The sequence below is a fragment of the Artemia sp. Qi Xiang Cuo genome, chromosome 12, assembly GCF_049724085.1.
Source record: "Artemia sp. Qi Xiang Cuo chromosome 12, ASM4972408v1, whole genome shotgun sequence".
NCBI classification, from domain to species: Eukaryota; Metazoa; Arthropoda; class Branchiopoda; order Anostraca; family Artemiidae; genus Artemia; species Artemia sp. Qi Xiang Cuo.
In genome coordinates, this window is record NC_142805.1 from 29760794 (window position 1) to 29770222 (window position 9429).

Genomic DNA, 9429 nt, shown 5'->3' on the forward strand with positions numbered 1-9429 from the left:
CCCTGAGGGGGTTATCATCCTGAAAGACTTAATTTCTAGAACTTTCAACTACGTTGTACAAAATGGCTGTCTCAAAATTTTGATTGGATATGTTTGGAGAAAAGGTGGGCATGACAGAGGGGTTAGTTACCCTCCAATCCCTTTCAACTATTAAAAAGGGCACTAGCCCTTTGAATTTCCAATCGAATGAGTATTTTTTGAAGTTCTATGACAAAGCTTTCTATAAAATTCTTAGTTAAATCCTTCTATAAAAATCTTTCAACTATGTTGGAATAAGCCCTTTTTGAAGCTTCTGCGACAACGCTTTGTATAGAAACCTTATATACCCCCAGGGCATAACTCACAACCCTTGCCCTGAGGGCTGTGGGGGAGGAGTTTTTCATCCTCAAAGACCTAATTTCCAAAACCTTCGACTACGTTGAACAAAATGGCTATCTAAAAATTTTGATTGTATGTGTTTGGGAAAAAGGTGGGCGTGAGAAAGGGGTTAGTTGCCCTCAAATCACTTTTGACACTTAAAAAAGGCACTAGCCACTTCAATTTCCAACCGAATGAGCCCCTTTTCAAGTTTCTACGACAGCGTTTTTTATAAAAAACTTACATGCCCCCAGGGTATAACTTATAACCCTTGCCTTGAGGGCTGTGGGGTTGTCATCCTCAAAGACCTAATTTTCAGAACTTTCAACTACGTTGAACAAAACAGCTATCTCAAAAAATCTCAAAATAGACAGAGGGGTTAGTTGCCCTCCAATCACTTACGACTATTAAAAAGGACACTAGCCCTTTGAATTTCCGATCGAATGAGCCTTTTTGAAGTGCTACTACAAAGCTTTCAATAAAAATCTTATAGGCCCCCAGGGTGTAACTTAAAACCTTTTGAGGAGTGTCCTCCTGTCCTCCTCAGAAACATAATTTCTATCTGGAAATCAACTACACTGAAAAAAATGGCTATCTCAAAATTCGGATTAGATGTGTCTGGGGAAATGGTGGGCATGGAAGGAGTGTAAGTTGCCTTCCAATCACTTTCTACTATTGAAAAGGGCACTAACCACTCCAATTCCCAATCGAATGAGCCCTTTTCGAAGTTTCTACGACAACTCCTTCGATACGAAGTGCCCTGGTCTAGAACAAATAAATAAAACATTGTGCCAACATCATTATTTACTTAGAAAGCGCTATTGCACTGCCTATGATGTAAGACCTTAGCACACAAATGAGTAAAAGAACAGGCCTATTTTCTTTCAGCCACAGAAGTGATTCGTGTATTTTTCTCAAATCAATTAAAGTGAATCAGACCTCTTTCATATAGATATGTTGTCAATTGACAAGAATCGCATAGATTTGAATATTTAGCAGATTATCTGGAAGTATCTTTGTATTTGCTTGGACATCTACCACAAATATACAATTCTTTCTTTGAAGACATTAGTTAATTTTGTTAACGGCCATTTTAATATTAATGTTTATCCTAGTCTTAATATTGTTATAAAGGCGATACAATTTTTTCAGACAAGGCTGAAAAAAATTCATAAGACTCTGGTATAAGTGAAGGTAGGTTTGCCGTTTGAAGTGATCCGATAAAGTCTCTAGATAGGAATACCGGATGGATTGATAGAACGCCCTCTACTCTGAAGGAAAGGCTCAGACATTGAATGGTATAGCAGGTAGGTGAATGAAAAGTGTTATCTGCCAAAATATCATTTTGGTAGGTAACATAATTCTCTAATTAAAACAGGAAGTCAGGCTAATAGTTGCTTTTGCGTAGCACGAAGATTTAATCCACCCTCTTTATCTTAAACTAAGTGAAATCACATCTGAGCGTGTATGGCATCTCGTTTTTCAACAAAGATGATCGTAACAAACCAAGGAAACGGATTATTCGATCTATGATTACAAAATAAACTCGTATCTTTATACATTTAGCTATTGACTATAAGAAATGACCGCCAAGAAGTGAAAATGATCCCCAAGTGATAATAAAGTGATGATTGTTTAAGAAAAAGCTGAGGTTTATACATATTAAATGTTCTTCGTTGATTTTAGTTTTAATGCAGTAGTACAGGTCAGTGAAATTTAAGCAGAAAGAGCGTGGCTTGAAGGGCGTATATTAACTTTGATTTATTGCTGTTCCCTCCAACCCTCAAGGTACACAAAGATTCCAATAAGTATTTTTAGATCTCAAAAGGCGGATTTGTGATCCCTCGAGTTTCTCTCTTCTCACCGTTTTTTTTTTTTTTTAGCAAAAGACAGGCATGTTGTGTTTTTTGGAAACAAAATTACACAGTTTCCATTCAATACATTTAGAGCTGTGAGGTATATCTGTCGTCCCTTTAAAATCCCTCTGGCAGTTCTAACTACCTGTTCTCTGTAAAAAGATAAGACATTATGGATCATTTGGAAAAAGAATCAAGCAAGAATTTTCCACTGGTATGAATGAATAGCTAAATGTTTCAATTGCAGCAATCATGCAAGGATTTTCAATCCGCATTAAAGGCGGGAAAATCGTGTCAGTGCTGCTTCCAAAAAAGGCAGCAATAATCGAATTCCACTAAAAACTTTTTAGCAAGAAGATAAGGAAGCTGCCTTCTTTGAAGGAAATACCTTCTGAAAACCTTAATTGACATGGCTGGAAAATCAAGATGGTCTAGGTCTAGATACCCCTCTATTTTACTTATCAGTGTCTTAGTACAAAGTTAAAGATGCTACAGAACCGAAACATCTCTAACATCTCAGCGTCTTTTGTTTTAAACTTTTCAGAAGAAGTGGTTGGCATGCTTTAAATTTCGAAATTCAAAAAGCGCAATAATTCTTGCTATAGGTGGTTTACGGAAAACACTGAGTCTGTGGCCTCTCTTACACTCCAAAATCATCTTCTCCTATCGTCTTAGCTGAAAATGTGCACTGGCTTGCATTTTCTCTGAAGTGGAATCTTAATGCACATAATTGGAGGCTTAGAAGTTCCTTTAATCCTTTAATTATATCTTTCCTGTCCTAACTACCTAATCTTTAGAAAAAAGTTCAACAAGATTTGTTTTATCGGGTAAATAGAGCAGTGGCGTAATTTCATTCTGAGCTAGGGAGGGGGGAGCTAAGCAACCTCTGTGGGCCCCTAAACTGTCTGGCTCACAGTTGTTGAAGATCAATATTTCTTCACAGTGGTTAGCATAGGTCTCTCTCAAAATCGACTAATAATAGTAAAAAGCATGTAAAAGTGTCTAATGAATACAGAGAGAATTTAAGTTGGAAAATAATTTACAGTTTTTCTGCAACACTGGGAGCGGTCAAAGTCTCATTTTTTCCAAAAATATCAACTATAGTATTGAAATCCAACAAAGTCACAAGAGCTTCTTCACTAAATACCAACATCAGATCACTGAGCCTTCTGTCGCTGTTGATCTTAAATAGATTTTAATCAGGCATAGTGTAGAAATGAATCTTTAATTATTAGCCATTGTGATGGATAGAATAATGAAGATTTGCATATTGCAAATAGCGACGAAGACCACACTGCCTTTACATAATAAACAAATAAGTAGAACAACAGGGAAATTTTTATATAAGACTGTGGAACACAACTTTAATTGAATGTTTCGCCTCTACATACAAGGGCCGTCCTCAGCAAAAACAGACGAAAATAATAAAAACAATATAAAAGAAACTTACATTAAAATTCAATCATTAAAACTGAAAGGTTTTATAAAAAAAATGTTTTAAAACAGCCCTATTATCATTACTTCAAGGAAGTTCCATTATGTCCTGGTTGAACTTCCTTGAAGTAATGAAGTAACGAACAGAAATTAATTAAAAAACTTTTTCCACAAAATAAGTTTTTCAAATAAAAGTAATAAACTCCATTAAACAAAAAATGAGCAAAAATAAAATCAAATAATCTACCAAGCTCGAAACTACCACATATCAGCATCGATAAATAAATGAAACCCAAAACGAACAGAAATTACAATAAATAACCGAGTCAAACTCAAAACGAGCAGAAATTAACTTAAGTTGAGCGCAAAACCCATATGCCTTCCCAAGGCCAGAACAAAATTTGCACTTTACTGAAAAAATACAAATGAATGTGCATTGTCAGTTTAATATACATATACTGATATTTAGCAATCAAAATGTTAAAATTATTTGATTTATTAAAGTTATAAAAGTAAAAACATTTATATTTTTTCATTAAATTGCAAATTTTGTTCTGGCCTTGGGAAGGCAAAGGGGTTTTGCGCCCAACTTAAGTTAATTTCTGCTCGTTTTGAGTTTGACTCGGTTATTTATTGTAATTTCTATTCGTTTTGGGTTTCATTTATTTATCAATGCTGATATGTGGTTGTTTCGTGCTCGGTAGATTATTTGATTTTATTTTTGCTCATTTTTTGTTTAATGGAGTTCATTACTTTTCTTTGAAAAACTTATTTTGTGGAAAAAGTTTTTTTTAATTAATTTCTGTTCGTTTTATATTGACATAGTCGTTTAAGGGAAAAAGAAAATAACACTTTAAATCTTTTCGCTTTTTAAGACTTTATAGTCATTAAAAAATCTAGACAAATAGTACTGTTTAACTTAGTTTCATACCTCCTCTAGTTGACCTGAAATGGAAAACTTGATACGATTCGCAAAAAAATCGGTTTCCTTTCTTTGATAACTTGGATACACTTACACTATTTTGATTTGGTTAAATTTTAAGAGAAGAAGTAGCCCCGAAAGTTTGAACATAATACCCTCAGTCGTTCTTGGGATACTGCTGAGATGCCTTATTTGGAATGAGCATTAACACAGTTCATTTTGATTTAATCTTAAGGCAACACTTAGTTTTTAAACATAATGGGCCGATAAGAGGGTGGGGAGGAAGGGGGATTAGTTGCCCTCCAACCACTTTTGACTATTAAAAAGGGCATCAACCCTTTTTATTTTCAATCGAATGAGCCCCTTTCCAAGTTCCCACGACAACTCCTTCGATACGAAGTGCCCTGGTCTAAACAACAACACCAACAAAAAAATATTACTAATCACTTTCGACTATCAAAAAGGGCACTAGCCCTTTGAATTTCAAATCGAATGAGCCCTTTTCTGAAGTTTCTACGACAACACCTTCTATAAAACCTTATACGCCCCCAGGGCATAACTTAAAACCCTGAGGGCTGTGGCGGAGTATCCTCCTCAAAAAAATATTTTCTATCTGTAAATAAACTACGCTGAACAAAATGGCTATCTCAAAATCTTTATTGGATGTGTTTGGCGGACGGATGGCGTGGGGGGGGGGGCTAGTTGCCCTCCAATCACTTTCAACTATTAAAAGGGCACTAGCCTTTTGAATTTCCAATCGAATGAGCTGTTTTTCAAGTTTCTACAACAACGCCTTCTATAAAAACATTATATGCCCCCTGGGCATAACTTGAAACCCTTGCCCTGAGGGCTGTGGGGGAGTTTCCTTTCCAAAAACATATTTTCTATCTGGATATCAACTACGCTGAACAAAATGGCTATCTCAAAATTTTGTTTGGATTTGTTTGGGGGAAGGATGGGGGTGGGGGGGGGACTAGTTGCCCTCCAATCACTTTCGACTATTAAAAAGGGCACTAGCACTTTGAATTTCCAATCGAATTATCTTGTTTTGAAGTTTTTACGAAAACGCCTACAAAAACCTTATATGCGCCCAGGGCATAACTCAAAACCCTTAACCTAACGGCTGTGGGGGAGTGTCCTCTTAAAATCATATTTTCTATCTGGAATTCAACTAGCCTACGCTGAAAAAAATGGCTATCTCAAAAATTAGATTAGATGTGTTCGTGTGAATGATGGACGTGGGGGGGGCTAGTTGCCCTCCAATCACTTTTGACTATTAAAAAGGGCCCTTGCCCTTTGAATTTTCAATCAAATGAGCCCCTTTTGAAGTTTCTATGACAATGTCTTCTATAAAAACCTTATATGCCCCCAGGGCATAACTTAAAATCCTTGCACTGGCGGTTTTGGGGGAGTGTCCTCCTAAAAAACATATTTTCTATCTGGAAATCAAATACCCTACGCTGAACGAAATGGCATTCTCAAAATTCTGATTGGATGTGTTTGGGTGAATGATGGGCGTAGGGGAGGGGCTAGTTCCCCTCCAATCACTTTCGACTATTAAGAAGGGAACTAGCCCTTTGAATTTCAAATTGAATGAGCTTGTTTTGAAGCTTTTACGACAACGCCTTCTATAAAAACCTTATATGCCCCCAGGGCATAACTTAAAACCCTTGCCCTGAGGGTTGTGGAGAGAATGTCCTCTAAAGGAATAAATAGTCTATTTATAAATCAACTAGCCGACGCTGAACAAAATGGCTATCTCAAACGTCTTTGGTGATGAGTTAGGGGAACTGATGGGCGTGGGGGGCTCGGCATCATTTCACCGATTTCGACTATTAAAAATAGCAGTGTCCCTGAGACTTCCTAAATAAAATAGCCTATTTTGAAGTTTCTACGACAACGCCTTCTATAAAAACATTACATGCCCCCAGGGCATAACTTAAAACCCTTGCCCTGAGGGTTGTGGGGGAGTGTTCTCCTCAAAAACCCATTTTCTATCAGAAAATCAACTACGCTGAACAAAATGGCTATCTCAAAATTTTGATTGGATGTGTTTGGGGGAATGATGGGCGTGGGGGGATGCTAGTTACCCTCCAATCACTTTTGACTATTAAAAAAGGCACCAGCCCTTTGAATTTCCAATCGCATGAGCCTGTTTTGAAGTTTCTACGACAATACCTTCTATAAAAACCTTATATGCCCCCAGGGCTTAACTTAAAACCCTTGCCCTGAGGGTTGTGGGGGAGTGTCCTCCTCAAAAACACATTTTCTATCTGGAAATCAACTACGCTGAACAAAATGGCTATCTCAAAATTTTGATTGAATGTGTTTGGGTTAATGATGGGCGTGGGCGGGGGGGGGGTCTGATTGCCCTCCAATCACTTTTGACTATTAAAAAAGGCACCAGCCCTTTGAATTTCCAATCGCATGAGCCTGTTTTGAAGTTTCTACGACAATACCTTCTATAAAACTTTATATGCCCCCAGGGCATAACTTAAAACCCTTGCCCTGAGGGTTGTGGGGGAGTGTCCTCCTCAAAATACATTTTCTATCTGGAAATCAACTACGCTGAACAAAATGGCTATCTCACAATTGTGATTGTATGTGTTTGGGTTAATGCTGGGCGTGGGGGGGGGTCTGATTTCCCTCCAATCACTTTCGACTATTAAAAAGGGCACTAGCCTTTTGAATTTCCAATCGAATGAGCCTGTTTTGAAGTTTCTACGACAGTACCTTCTGTAAAAACCTCATATGGCCCAAGGACATAACTTAAAACCCTTGCCCCGAGGGTTGTGGGGGAGTGTCCTCCTCAAAAATATATTTTCTATCTGGAAATCAGCTACGCTGACAAAATACCTATCTCAAAATTTTAATTGGATGTGTTTTGGGGAATGATGGGCGTGGGGGCGGGGGGCTAGTTGCCCTCCAATCACTTTCGACTATTAAAAGGGCACTAGCCCTTTGAATTTCCAATCGAATGAGCCTGTCTTGAAGTTTCTACGGCAACGCCTTCTATAAAAACCTTATATGCACCCAGGGCATAACTTAAAACCCTTGCCCCGAGGGTTGTCGGGGAGTGTCCTCCTCATAGATATTTTCTATATGGAAATCAGCCACGCTGACAAAATACCTATCTCAAAATTTTGATTGGATGTGTTTGGGGGAATGTTGGGCGTGGGGGTGGGGGGGGGCTAGTTGCCCTCCAATCACTTTCGACTATTAAAAAGGGCACTAGCCCTTTGAATTTTCAATCGAATGAGCCTGTCTTGAAGTTCTACTGCAACACCTTCAATAAAAACCTTATATGCCCCCAGGGCATAACTTAAAACCCTTGCCCTGAGGGTTTTGGGGGTGTGTCCTCCTCAAAAACATATTTTCGATCTGGAAATCAACTACGCTGAACAAAATGGCTATCTCAAAATTTTGATTGGATGTGTTTGGGGGAATGATGGGCTTGGTGGGGGGGACTAGTTGCCCTCCAATCACTTTCAACTATTAAAAAGGGTACTAGCCCTTTGAATTTCCCATCGAATAAGCCTGCTTTGATGTTTCTATAACAACGCCTTCTATAAACACCTTATATGCCCCCAGGGCATAACTTAAAACCCTTGCCCTGAGGGTTATGGGGGAGTGTCCTCCTCAAAAACACATTTTCTATCTGGAAATCAACTACGCTGAACAAAATGGCTATCTCAAAATTTCGATTGGATATGTTTGAGGGAATGATTTGCATGAGGGGGGGGGGGGGGCTAGTTGCCCTCCAATCACTTTCGATCATTAAAAAGGGCACTAGAACTCTCGATTTCCAATCGAATGAACCCCTTTTGAAGTCTCTACAACGACCCCTTCTATATGATGTGCCCTGCTTTAAAGAAAAAAAACAATAAACTGTACATTGTGTCAACATTGATCTTATATGCCCTCAGGGCATAACTTAAAACCCTTGCCCTTAGGGTTGTGGGGGAGTGTCCTCCTCAAACATATTTTCTATTTGGAAATCAACTGCGCTGAACAAAACGGCTATCTCGAAATTTTGATTGGATGTGTTTGGGGGAATTCTGGGCGGGGGGGGGGAGAGTTGCCCTCCAATCACTTTCGACTATTAAAAAGGGCACTAGCCTCTCCAATTTCCAATCGAATGAGTCCTTTTCGAAGTTTCGGCGACAACTCTTTCGATACGAAGTACCCGGGTACGGAGAAAAAAAACACGTTGTACCCACATCGTTCTTTACTTAGGCAGCGGTAGCGCGCTGCCTATGAAAGTCCAGGATAAGAGAAGACCTGAGTCACACACGACTCAGAAATGATTCAGAACAGATTCACGAACAGACTCAAAGAAATATAGAGTACATAATACATATATATAGAGGGACAGGGCTGTATCCAGGACATTTTTTCGGAGGGTTTTTTAAATAAGAATTTCTTTTCGGGGGGAGGGGTTACACCAAAAAAACTTAAAAAAACACATTAAAATTATTTATTCATTTTTATTGTTTTTACGAGTCATACAAACATTTTTTTTTGGGGGGGGGGGAGTTCAAAACCCCTAACCCCCCCCCCCTGGATACGGCCTTGTAGAGGGGACCACTACTCCAGAATCCCGTAAACGACATGTATTAGATCCTGGGTTAATTACTTGGCTGAAATGAAAGTTGGTCTCCGTGGCTGTAGCAACAAGGCAATAAAAATGTGTTGCAATATACGAAATACGAATCATAAATAAATATGTTTGGGAATGACGCCCACTGTATATTGTTATGAAGTAAAGCTGTATTAAAAACGGGTTTGTTTTATATTAGAAAACTTTTTTACTCAGTTTTTTTTTTCACACTTCCAATCAAATTTACAGAAAATATGAGG